The sequence below is a fragment of the Spermophilus citellus genome (genome assembly GCF_964194105.1).
Source record: "Spermophilus citellus genome assembly, chromosome: 12".
NCBI classification, from domain to species: Eukaryota; Metazoa; Chordata; class Mammalia; order Rodentia; family Sciuridae; genus Spermophilus; species Spermophilus citellus.
This window is the reverse complement of record NC_138198.1, coordinates 8836498-8850953: the sequence shown is the minus strand read 5'-3', so window position 1 is coordinate 8850953 and position 14456 is coordinate 8836498. Positions and strand designations below refer to the sequence as shown.

At 32.2% G+C, this 14456-nt stretch overlaps 1 long non-coding RNA gene across 1 annotated transcript; it reads right to left on the bottom strand.

Moving 5' to 3' along the window:
* Nucleotides 1-427: 427 nt before the first annotated feature.
* LOC308631503 lies at nt 428-13399 on the bottom strand. The gene is made up of 4 exons (XR_014018227.1): nt 13132-13399; nt 7181-7453; nt 6304-6474; nt 428-1984 (listed from the first exon to the last, which is right to left on the bottom strand). It is a non-coding gene; the product is annotated as an uncharacterized lncRNA (long non-coding RNA).
* Between the last annotated feature and the right edge of the window lie 1057 nt (nt 13400-14456).

The following is a 14456-nucleotide window of genomic DNA, read 5'->3' as shown; positions in this document are numbered from 1 at the left end:
CAACATAAGAAACAAGACCACTGGACACAGTGAATAATTGATATTAAAATTTCCCAAAATTGGATTTATTTTGGTTCAAAGACAATTGTTAAAATAACTGTCAAATTTTGAATAAGATTTGTAGAGTAGATATTCACAACATAGTTTACTTATTTTGATCATTGCACCATAGTTACAGAGATAATTTCTCATTTTTAGAAAATGTGAGATTTTTTTATTTACAAATAAAAAGACATTGTGTGCATCTTGCAAATGTTTCAGAGATAAAAACTGTTATGTACCTAGATTTATCTAGAAATGAAGAATAACATTTAGGGAATGTTTCTTATGAATTCCTTTCACTGCTGTCTTAAATCTTCTATAAATCTGAGATTATCAAAATAGAACATTTCTGAAAGAAAAATACATTTTTAAAATATTAACAATAAAATAAACCATGAATCTGTATAGGTATAATAAATGAACAAATTTAGTGGTGAATGATACACATTTATATTTATATTAATATTTATAGTCTCAAACTATCTTCACACAAATAATAATTACAAAGTAAAATCCTGCAAATACCACATTAATGACCAATATTAACATCAGCAGTAATGAGGATATTATAGGTCACATGATGTGATTCAAAGTGAACATCATAGAATTGATTTCTGTGGTACTCTTGCCAAAAACATGTAATCTAGCTCCAATCCATTTTAAGCACATTCTACAAGCTTTCCCTCTGAAAAATTCAAGGTCATGAAGGTTAAGAAAAGACTAAGGAATATTTAATTCAGAAGGCATCTATAAAATAAAACAATTAAGTTCATTTCATGTCTCTGAAGAAAATATTTTTTTTATAAAGAACAATATTAGGCTACTAGAAAAACATGAAAATAATCTGAGGATTAAGTGGTCCAAGGCATTATGATAGAATGTATAAGTGTTGATTTGAGAAACAGCATTTGCTTAATGTGTGTTTTTTTTTTTTTTTTTGCTTTTTTTCTTTATACAATCTTGGAAAATACTAGTGAAGTTGCAGGTTCTAATGCAAAGTACTTTTTCCCACTGAAGCATTTTAAAATGAATTGTTAACATATGCCATCTTTCATGATAGGTTTAGTATTTCCTACAAGTCAGAACATGCTAGATAACAATATAACCTTCATAATGAAACTGATACAATTAACAACTATGCTGTTACCTGTTAATATTTGAAAAATATACTCATAATAAATGAATGTTGAATTGTAGTTATCTAGCATGTTCTGACTTGTACAAAATACTAAAAATATCATAAATGATAGCATATGTAAGCAATTCAATTTAAAATGCTTCAGCAGAAAAAAGTACTTTATATTAGAACCTGTAAATTTACTATTATTTCCCAAGATTGTATAAACAAAGAGAAAAGGAAAAAAAATAAAGATAAAACACTAAGCAAATATTCTTATTAGAAAAATTATTAAGTCAGTGCCTGAAATACAAATTTAAAGATGGCAGTATAATAATTGCAATACATTAATCCATTATTGAATATAGTAACCAGCATGTAAAAATAATGTTGCCTAATTCTCTGGACCCATATTCAGTGATATAATATAAATAATCCATCATTAATGTGATATTTAGATCTACCAAATTAGTGTTGACTTGGTTGCTGAATTGAGCTTAAATGCTAACATTTAGATAGTCTGAAAACACATCTAATAAAAACTGGTTTGCACTTGCACTTCAAATTTTCTTACAGATATAAATAATTTTCATATTTTGATAATTTCATTATATATGTTACACACATCCATTTCAATAAAGTATTTACATCATACATTTCATAAATAATGTAAATATTATATTAACAGTCTGAAAAACACAATATTAGCTTTCATTTTTTTTTCTTAAAATCTCTGTATATCCTTATGAAGTTTCCAGAAGTACATCTTGTCTTGTCTTATTAGTAATTCTTAAGGCAGAAGCTCCCATGGTCAGGATTCAAATTCTGCAGCAAGTGAAGAGAAAAAGAATTATATTTTTTCTCAAACATTTTATAAGTATAAATCAGTGAAGAAGTTTAGAACTTTTCATTGTTTATAAGAAGAAAAAAAGATATGTCCACAATACAAAATCACTATGGAATGCAGTATGCCCATATTTTCATACACAGTTGTCATTATGACTGAGTATCAGAGCTTTGGGTTTTCCACCCCTTATGCATATATTTGACAACCATATGCTAGGGTATTCTGGCAAGAACTGGGATGACAACATGGAGATGATAATGGACACCTCTCAACAGTCATATACAATAGCTTCAAAAGCAGACAATCAGGCAATTTCTATACAGAGTCATTGGCATTAGGACAAGGATAAAACAGGTTACTACTGGAACACTTAGAAGGGACTTCTGTCCCAAATTTGTGTTAGTGTTTGAGGTCCTTCAATGGAAGTGATACATGAGTTAACACCTGAAGTAAAAGGAGAAATTGTGAAACAAAGGGAAGAGGTGCATGCAGACACCGAGATGAGAAAGAACACTTGTGGAATCACAGTGGTCCAGTGTCACTAGAATCTAGAGCAAAGTGCCAATAAAGCAAGTGAGATGAGATAGCCTGAGTAACCTGACAAAAATCCAGTTGTTTGGATATTTTAATTTTTGGCTAAGAAACTTCATATTTTTATTGAGGCAAATGTAAACTAATGACAGAGTCATGACAGGGTATTTTAAACGTGTGACTGTTACTAAGTCAGTCTGGGATTTTGGCCATAAACCACAGAAAATGGGTGATGCCATTTTTTTCCCACAAAAGAATGTCAGTGTATAGGCTGACAGTTTCATAGTGGGGCAGAAGTGGGAAAAAAGCAGTTTCACACTTAAGGTCTTTAATTTGTTGATATTCAGAATTGGAAAAAATACATAGCTCTTTAATTGTAATTGACTTCAGAAGTTATGACCAGCAGTTTTTAACATTTGGCTCATTATAGATGTGCACTTGATGAGTTATGTGGTAAATACTTCCAACTCTTATATAAATATCACCATGTAGAGTGTTCTTTGTATAAAACTCTTCTCTTACTAATTCCCCAAATAGGGTCTAAAATATATTACTGAACATAGTAAGTATGTTGTAGTGATAACAATAAGGTGGTGTCTAATGCCTTTACACATTTGATGTGAAAACAAATGATTTTGACTGACAGAATTCCCATTCCTGTCTTTATGTTCTATTTTTAAAGAAAATTATTTTAAACAAAATTTTTACTGGTGCATTTGACTATATATAATAGAGGAATTGATTATGACATATTCACAGATGCACATAAAATAATTTGATCACTCTTCCTCTCTAGTAGTTTTTTCCTCTCCTTCTCCCTTCACCTTTGAAGGCATTCTGCAGTGATTACGGAGACATATCTTTGAAACGTGATGAAAGAGTTTAAAAAACACTCTTCTATTCAGGCTAGCATGATATGGCAAACTAATGTTCCACAAGGAAATGTAGAACTATTACATTAAGTTTTAAATAAACTAGCTTATGCATAAGTAAAAAAGAAACATCACTTTCTCTCAGAAATACATTGGAAAAAGAGTTGCCTCCCAAATCCCCTTTGCATTGTGTCTACATTCATACACAATTTCTCATTGTTTTGTAAATGGTAAATTATCTCATTTTTTTCTGGTAAGAACTAATAAGAACAACTTCTACTTGCATCCTGCATAACAACTAACTTTCATTCTCTTTTTGTAAATAGTCATCCAATTTCATGACTCTGAAGCACTTCAAACCTGATTCTCTCATTTTTTTCAGAAAGATATTCATGTAAGCTAAGAAACTGAAAAAAAACCATAAATCAGCTATTAAATTAAATTGTAATTTATATGTTAAAATTATTTCTTTCTGTCATAACTATTTAACTTCAGCATTGTTTTATAAAGCTTAGATTTGTTCTCCTGTGATTTTTTAGGTCAAAATGCCAAATAAAAGAATAAGGTTGAGGCCACATTTAACATAGATATGCATGGCTTTACTATGTGTTAAGAAGTTCATCAAAACACCATTGAAGCAGGGTGTGATGGCACATGCCTGTAATCACAGTGGCTTAAGAGGCTGAGACAGGACAGTCTTGAGTTCAAAGCTAGTTTCAGCAACCGTGAGGCCTAAGCAACTCACTGAGACCCTGTCTCTAAATAAAACATGAATAGGTTTGGGGATGTGGCTCAGTGGTCAAGTGTCCCTGAGTACAATCCCTGGTGCAAAGAAACAAACAGCCAAAAAAATAAATAAATAAATAAAATAAAATAAAACCATGAAAGCTCTAAACCAAGGTGCAATGAAAGCAAGATGGTATCTTTTATTTGTTCATTTTCAAGCAGATATTTCATTATTGTAATAATACCCCTGATAAAAAAAATTGTCAAATATTATAGAAATATCTTCAAATGGGTTCAAAATAGCTGGACATTGTTTTTCTTATTAGTTCTTAAAAATATAGCTCATCATTTTTGGACTAATATTTGACTCGCTCAAATGAAGTCTTAGTATGAAGGAAATCACCTGGTTGTACTGAAGGGCTCCTGCTATACAACCTAACCCTAACCCTAACCCAACCCAAGCCAGGGAGTTGGGGACAGCACTCAGTGTGGAATAGTGAAATGAATCTGATCAAATTTTTTTGTGAATCCATATGAAAATATCGCAGTGAATTTCACCTTCATGTATATTCATAATGCATAATTCAAAAAGAAACTTAAAAACTACAAATAAGTATAAGATCAGTAGAGCAGAAGAAAGAGAACACAGGGAGGAAGAAGGGGAGATAAAGTGGAAGTACTGGTCACTGAATTAGAGCACATTATATTTCATGCTTGTTTAATTATTTCAAAATTAACCTCAATATTATTTATGTCTAAATACACTTTCAAAATTTTCATCAAATAAAAGAATAATTTAAATTTTCCATAACAGTAAGTGGAAGGATTGTTGCTCAGTGGTAGAGTACTTGCCTACACATGTGAGGCACTGGGTTCAATCCTCAGCACCACATAAAATAAAGAAAATATATAACTAAAAAAAATATTTTAAAAAGAGAGTAGGTAGAAATTCTCCATATGTGGGCACAACACTAAAAGAACCAGAACAGAGACAGTGTATGCAATTATGGGTTTGTAATTTCTCTAAAGAAGTGTATATATTTCTAGGGGGCTTCAAACTTCCAATTAAAGCAATGTTGGTGGAAGAGAGACAGAAATCAGCGATGTATGACTTTGCAAGTAACAATGCTGCCTTCTTGAAAGACGCTCCTTGGAAGATTCTTGAGGATGCCATTAGAAATATGGATATTTTAAAGATAAATATAGCAGATGATGTATACCTTAGTTTATTTGACTACCAAAGCCATTTTACTATGTTGAAGTATATTAAATCATCATGGTTTCCTTAAACACACGCAACTAGAAAATTTTAGTAAAGCTAGAAAGATTCATATTTAGTGAACCAGTTCAAGGACTTAAAGAATGTTCCTTGAAGATATTGTCAAGCATTTATTACCATCATATGTATATTCTACCTATTACCTAGATAAATTAAGCATTTGACAATGAGACAATTCAGAGCAACAGCCACTGGTTCAGAACAAGATAGGTGAGTGGGTGATCAAGATAGATTAAAGCTGCTGCCTAGAAAGTTGGCCCATGAATTTGTTACCAGGGCTTCAGGAGACTGCCCATTCATTCTGTCATTCACAGGCCCCAACACTGATCATCAGAATATTTTTAACCACTTTGCAGGTTATACTTCCCATCATCACAAGTATGACAATGTAGAGAGGAAAAACTATATAGAACATTTTGTCTCTAGATACCATGTAAGGATAATATTTAAAAATTAAAATAAAAATCAGTTAATCTGTCAGGTGTCAGAATGTGCCCAGAGTGTAGTTATAGCAACACTGGACACTTAAGGTTTCAGTTATAATCTTTCAAAAATTGTGAAACTTGTTCATGTTTCCATGTAGAAGCAGTTTTGTCACAATATAACTATGTGAATCACAAAACTTCAAAAATACTTAACTAAAAGTCTAATAGACAGGGAAGAAAGCTTAATAGTTTACCTTCAGATGTAAAATGCAAAGGTGAGTGAAAGATAAATTTCCTAGACTAATATTTCAAGAGTACATTCATTTCCTAACATTACTTCCACAAATTATAGGGTCTAGTTCGCTTTTGCATGCTACCGATCTCATCAACCTGTCTCAAAGTTATGCAGTAGACACAAATTAAGGAGACTAAGTTGCTCTCTTTCAGTCTAGGTTTTGACATACTTGTGGAATCTGGATTGTTGTCTATGGAAGTGCCTATATTCTCTCAGTTGCATTTCTTAGAATTTTCAGTTCAGATTCCAGATGGCTAATTCTGAGTTCCATCTGACTTCTTATTGAAGTAAAATTAGTCTTTCTGAACTGCTCTGTAATTTCCAGAGCTGCTTCTTGTGTCTAAAGAACATAAAAAGAATATATTTTAAAAATAATTAGAACCCAAATAATTATTATGTAGTTATTTTATTTAGTTCTGAGTCAAAAATTCAGACAGCAATTTTAAATGTGAAGAAAAAAATATTAGACTGTAAACTTCTGTCATCAGTATCAATTACATTAAATCTGAACCAATAATAATTGAGTTCTTCCTCTCCCCCTCTCCCCCCCCTCATTCCCTGCCCTCCTCCTCCTCCTTTCTACTGCGAATGGAACCCAGGGCGTTGCACAGGCTAGGCTATCTACCATTGATCTGTGCTCAAAGTAATGAATCATTCTCATGTTAGCACTCAGATCATCCGACAATTTAAAGAATAATAGAATCAATTCTAAATATGAAAGTTGAAAATTTTAACTTAACAATTCAAAAGTATATTTCTGCATCACATTGTTTTCTCCTCATAGTCTTACTTATGCCCACTATTATCAAATATCCAACAGTTATCTGATGAAAATTATTACTCAGATCAAATTAGCTGAAAGGATGATGTAAATTGTGGTATTTGAAGGGGCATCAAATGTCTTCCTTCTCTTAGAAATCTACACAACATCTTTCCTCAAGAGATATAGAATACACCTATGATACGTATATCCAAAATACAGTTTACAATGAAATGAATTAAAGCAAACTGCAGATAAGTAAGATAGCCTGTAAAATCAGAAATACTTGTTTTTGCTTCTCCTCTAAATCCCATCTTGCTCGATGTTCAATGTCACATTCCCACCGTACTCCTTGGCCTCGTTCTACTCGAGTGCTCCGTGTGTGCCTTGGAAAGTTTACTACATTTTCTTCCAACTTCTTTTGATTCCTTTCTATTTTTTCAAATGTATCTTGTATACTTTTTATAAAAAACAAGTTTTCCATAAAACAGTCATAGTTTGTTCTCAAATGTAAATGCTTTGAAGATGCATTTTTCATCTTTGCAGTGAGATCATCCATCTGCATGAATAAAAGAAGTATGAAAAAACACAATACGAAAATAAGATACTGAAAATATTCGACACAAACTCAAACAACAAATTTTACATAAATTCAATTGCAACAAAACATAATCTATACCAGCATTATGAAGAGTAGATAAAGTTTCGATAATAAGGTATATTAGCTTTTCAGTTGGTAAGGATTACACATCTATAAATCCCAATTCTGGCTACATAATAAATGTTGAGGAAATCTATATAGAAGATGATTTTTCCTATACTGAATTTACTATTGGTTTAAGTGAATTTAATTTTATATTTTGTCACTGAAATATAGTTAGAATAAAAGTCTTAACAGGCCAATCTACTAACAAAAAATATTGATTGATATCAAATAGTAATTTTGTTAAAACAACTATTAGGCATTAATATTTTCCATTCATTCTAGAATAGGTGTGGATATCAGATATTACTCTCACCTTGGGAGAATTTATATCTCAAGAAGATAATCACCATGCAAACACTGTTGGTGACAGAAAAGTCAGAGAAAGTGCATGAAAAATAAAAATTCATTTTATGTGATCTCTGAATAATCATGATCAAGTGAATAAAAACAGACAAGTCAGAAAGTACAGCATGAATAAGACAGAGATATGGTACAATCGGCACAATTCATGAAGACCACAAAGAGGCAGGGTAATAAAAGCATGTCCAAATATTAACTTGTAAATAGATGCCCCCAGTCATGTAGTACTGGAGTTGTCAAGAGGTGGAAGCATTTTTTGGTTTAGCAACTGATAACTGGCTAAGTGACATGGTCATAAAACAAAATTCTACTAGACAACAGAAAGAAATAAAATAGTGATGCTTGCTACAACACAGAGGATCCCTGAAAAAAGTATTCTAAGTCAATGAAACTGGTAAAAAACAAAAGACCTACTATTGTATAAATTCACTTGTATGAAATATCCATTACAGAGTAATTTTAGAGTTAGAACTATAAGCCAACTTCCAAACAAGATTTCCAAAAAGCAAAAGTTAATATCAAGAATCAGCAAATGGTGGCTGGTAGTTCAGTGGTAGAGTGCTTGCTTAGCATGTGTGCAGCTCTTGGTTTGATCCTCAGCACCGCACATGAATAAATAAAGATAATGTGTCCATCTACAAATAAAAATATTTTTTAAAAGCATCAATATGGGGCTGGGGCTGGGGCTGTAGCTCAGTGGTAGAGTGCTTGCCTTCCATGTGTGAGACATTGTGTTTGATTCTCACCACCACATAAAAATAAAGATATTGTGGTCTATGTACAACTGTTTTTTTTTTTAAAGATCAATAAATGGGTTGGTATCAAACTAAAAATCTTTTTCACAGCAAAGGAAACCATCACGAATTATGAACAGAGAACCTTCAAAATGTGAGAAAATCTTTGCCATGTGCACCTCAGATAGAACATTAATCACCAGGATGTACAAATAATTCAAATTTTTTAACACCAAAAGAACACCAACCAATAATCCAATCAATAAATGGGCAAAGGAACTGAAAAGGCACTTCCCAGAAGAACATATGCAAATGGTCAGAAAATATCTGAAAAAAATTCAATTAGAGAAATGCAAATGCCACACTGAGATTCCATCTCACTCGGGTCAGGATGGCAACTGAAAAGAATAAAATAATGATAGATGTTGGTGGCAGTGTGGGGAAAATGTTCACTTACACATTGCTGATGGGACTGCAAATTGATGCAATCACTCTGGAAAGCAGTATGGAGAGTCCTCAGAAATCTTGGAATGTAACCGCCATTTGACCCACTTATCCCACTCCTCGACTTACACACAAAATCCTTAAAATCATCATACTACAGTGACACAGCCACAACAATGTCTAAAGTGGCTCAAATCACAATATTGAAGCTATGAAACCTTCAATAGATGAACAGATTTAAAAAATGTGTCATGTACACAGGATGGAATATTAATAAGCTGTGAGAAAGAATGAAATTATGGCATTTGCCAGTAAATGGATGGAAATGGAGATTATCATCCTAAGTGAAATAAGCCAATCCTCCAAATCCAAAGGCTGGAAGTTCTCTTTCATAAGTGAATGCTAACACACAGTAAGGAATGTGGGTAAAAAGAATAGAAGTTCATTGAATTAAGACAAAAGGAATGGGAATGAAAATGGAAACAGAAAAGACAGTAGAATAAATCTGAAACAACTTTCCTATATTCACATGTGAATACATGACCAGTGTAACTCCACATTATGTACAAATATAAAAATGTGAAGTTATAATCTATGATGTAAATATTCAAATACAGTCTACTGTCATATATATCTAAAAAGAACAATAAAGAAACAGCGTACTACAGGGACATAGCCACATCAATGTTTATCACAGCACAATTCACAATAGCTAGACTGTGGAGCCAACCTAGATGCCCTTCAATGGATGAATGGATAAAAACATGTGGCATATATACTCAATGGAATATTACTCAGCACTAAAAATAATGAGACCATGGCATTTGCAGGGAAATGAATGGCATTAGAGCAGATTATGCTAAGTGAAGTTAACGAATCCCAAGAAAAACAAATGCCGAGTGTCTTCTCTGATATAAGGGGGGTGACTCAAAATGGGGAAGAGAGGAAGAGCATGGGAAGAAGATTACCTCTACACAGGGAAGAGGGGTGGGAGGGAAAAGGAGGGAGAAAGGGAATTGCATGGATGGTGGAAGGAGACCTTCATTTTTATACAAAATACATGTATGAAGATGTGAGAAAAAAATAATAGTGTTACCTTAGATTAGGTAGAGAGAAGTGATGGGAAGGGAGGGGAAGGCTGGGGAGATAGGAAGGATAGTAGAATAAAACGGACATTATTATTACCATGTGTATATATGTGAATGCATGACCAATGTGATTCTGCAACCTGTATACTCAGAAAAATGAGATATTTTATCCCATGTGATTCAAATGTATGATATGTCAAGGTCATTGTACTGTCATGGGTAACTAATTAAAACAAATTTAAAAATCACATAAAAATAAAATAGAGTCTTGACTAAAGTTAATAAATAAATAAATAAAAAGTACTATTGTTTACATTTGTAAATTACTAAAATAATATATTGGTAGTTTTCTAGGACTTTGGACGTGTAGGGATTAGAAAACTGACAGCTAAGAGGTTCCAGGTTTCTTTTCAAGAACATGAAAATGTTCTAAAATTGACTGTGTAAATGGTTACATACATAACTCTGTTAATGTACTAAGAGACGCTGTATTTTACATGTTATATGGGTGAATTCGATGTCAGGTGCATTACATATATCATAAAAATGCCTTTTAAGAGATGTACTGAAAAAAAACTTAGCTAACATTTTTCACTGTCTAGTTTGGATAACAGTCCAGACATAATACAAATATTTATATACTTCATAATGTATCTAAATAAATGAAAAAATAAAGAAATAGCCTAAGTTTTTCAATAATTAAACTAAAACCTAAACATATCTGTATTTTGAGAAAACCATAAAAAAATTTGTACACATTTTTAAAGTCAATTTAGTAATTACTTGCAGATTTTGAATAGATGCACAAAAATGAAGTAAAAATAACAATTTTTCCTGAAACATTATATTAAATAATACCTCTATTTAGTTTTCCTTGTTGTACCATGGAAGTAGAGACAGCATGAAAAGCTGCTGGGTTATAGAAAAAAGTCTCAGCTTTCCTCAGACTAGATATTTTAATGAAAGATGCTGATTTTGTAAGAGAAAAATTCTAAAAGAAAATTTTAAGTGTAAGAAATAAGTGCAGTATAAAGATCCCCAAATATAATAAAATCAATTATAATGAAAATATAAAGAAAGCTGTTCATTGAAATTAGTATCCCAGAATAACTTTTATTACTTAAGCAGGTGTTGATTTACAGATGACATGTTCAATTTTCTACATACATGACTTGTCATTTGTCTTAGTTTCTTCATCAAATCCTGTCTTTATATTTTAAATTTATGTGAAAATGTGCTAAATCTTCTAGAGAAGCCTCTGATACATGTTGTAGTTTCAGGGTACCAGCTGGCTGTTTTTCAAGATGTCTCGCAACTACCTGATATTTCTGTTAATGATTTTGTTACTCAGCTCACTTTAAAAATTTATTATTATTATTGTTATTGTTATCATTATTACTATTGTTATTATTATTATTATTATATAATGATGTTTACTCTGAAAAATTATCACTACATACAACAGTAAGCTGCTGTTTATTTCTGAATTCCCTTAAGAAAATAGAAGATTGTGTACTCCTGCTTAGTCACTATCACATTCCTTACACAACAGGGTGAGCCCTGTATCTCTACATACTGCCCTTGATAAAGTTGCAATGTTTAACAAACTACTGAAATCTCAATCAAAAATGGTTACACAGGTCTCATTGGTAGTGGTGAATTCTACAGAGGTTATTATCCCTCTCTTATTAGAGACTCAAGTTAATACTCCACATCCTCACATCTTTAAAGCTTTGCTAAAATAATTCCAATATACTTTCACAAAGAATAAAGGAGATGCTAGGTAACCTGGTCTCCACCTCACTGGTCTTCACACCACTCCTGCTTTACATAAACCCTGCCACCCTCATTAGTCTAGACACGGGGGTTCAGTGCCAAATTAATGAATTTTAGATGGCTACAATTATCTTTGTCACCATATAATAGGAATTAGGCTATGAAATGAAGAAAACTATTAGCAAGTTATCATGAATATATGCATCAAATTACAGATGAAATCAACTGTGGTTTTGCTGCAATTCATCACATTAGTCCCAATTTATGATAATGACAAATAGATGCTTTTAAAGAGGTGGACAAGACATGAATGAAAACAAAAAAAAAATATCAGGACAGTTTTTTTTCAGATTTATGATAAACTTAAATGACTAAAAATAAATTTACCAACTAGAAATATACAAAACTATACTGAAGAAAGTCTATTACAAAATACAGCATCTACATTTCAGTTCAACTGTAAAATCTGGAATGAACTGTAAAAGTAACTAATTTATTTGAAACTAGGTATGAGCATTTCCATTATGTGTTTCATTGTGATCTTCAAGTATAGCAACAAGAAGACATTAAAATTGTTATTCAGTAATGGGATGTAGCTCATTGGTAGAACATGTGTTTAGCATGTGCAAACTTTGGGTTGAATTAATAGCACCAAAATTAGACATTGTTTCAGCATTATTGAGACCATATTACTAATGTCAGCATATAAACCTACAAAAAAATCTTAACCTCTTAAATTTTTATAAGAAACAATTTCTTAAATTGAAGGGTCAGGCCCAAGTTTTAAAAATTTCCTCCTTTTTAAATACTAAAATCCATTTTAACTAAGTCTTTTGTGTTTAGTTGACACATGAGTACCTATAGTTATTTTAAAATATGTACACAGTGTGTAAGAATCAGAGCAGGGAAATTGGAATACTCAGCACTTCAAACACAGATTGGTTGTGCTGCAAATGAGGTCTAAGTTATTTTTGCTGGACAACAGGTTGTAGTTCTGTGTTGATACAGAAACACATTCATAATATCTACATTTTTATATTCATCAAGATTCAACATTTAGCCATAAGCAGGTATCACTTTGAGTATTCCTTTGAAGACTCTTTATAAAGATATCTTGCTTGATACTTACTTCTTCTGCTTTCTCCTCTCCATATTGATCCAGTTGTTCTTTTAAATGATTAGTTTCATTGATTAATTCCAAATATTTGTTTTCCAGCATGAGACGATATCTGTCATTCCGAGCTTGAAGTTTTTTTATAACATCATAAAATTGGGTTTGGACATTAATAATTCCATCTATTTTATTTTCACCTTTGTTCTGATAGTCATGCAATTGGTCTTCATGCAATGTAGTTTCTCTTTGTAGTTCAGATACCTTCTCTTTAGAAGCTTCCTGCTTTCTGAGGTATTCATACCTTTTTCTTTCTTCATTTTGATACCTGTGTTCCGTCTCCTTCGGTTGGCACTGTCTTTGTTTTAGGTGTCTGTTTACTTGATCTGTAGCCAAAGTCATTACTCTTGTCTGATGCAGCTCGTTTTCTAGGTCACTTGTTTTTACCTCAAACTTTGGAACCTGTTGGGAAGGAATCTCACTACTACCGTTTAGGTTAGATACATCAATATTCTTTTTTTCCTGTGAACTAAAGTCTTTATCTCTGCCTCTCTGGAAAGCAAGTTTTACATTTCTTTTTGGTGTTGGACTTTCACCTTGATGGGGTGGAGCAGGACCAGATCTGGCAGAGTGAGATTTGACATCTGTTTCTGGTCTTTCTGTGCTTTGTTTTTCACTCTCAGGTGTGAAATTTTGCAATGTATTCTCAACTTTCCAAATACCCAACTGTCCATTGTCCTGAAATATTTCCATAAGTGTTTCCTCATTCAATTTTTGTGTCCATGGAAGGCTGGTATTCTTTTCTCTTAAAATTTCAGTATTCTCAAAGCACTTCTTTTCCTGGTTCTGATATTTTACTGTGTCTATTCCCAGTCTCTTCATAGAGACCTCATCCTTCTTCTTGTGATATTTATGCAATAGCTTGTTCTCTGTCCCATCACTAGGAGAAACCTAAATAAAACCAAGGATACATTTAGCTAGCACTCAATAAAATGATGTTTCATAATTTTCACTGAAATTAAAGAAAAATCTGTTTATTTATATGGTGAAAGGGTTTCAATAAATAGATACCCACAGAAGAAAAATTAGATGTAAACTTCTGAGCTTATCAAAATATAAATTCCCAAGAGTTCACAGGTTAATTCAAAAAGATGGATCTATGGGAGTAAAAGAAAATTATAACTTAAAGAATGTAGGAACTGCCAGGTTCAGGGGCTCATGCTTGTAATACCAGTGTCTCAGGATACTGAGGCAGGAGAATCACAGGTTCAATGCCAGTCTTCAGAAATTCAGTGACACCCTGACTCATTCATACATAAATAAATAAATAAATAAATAAATGG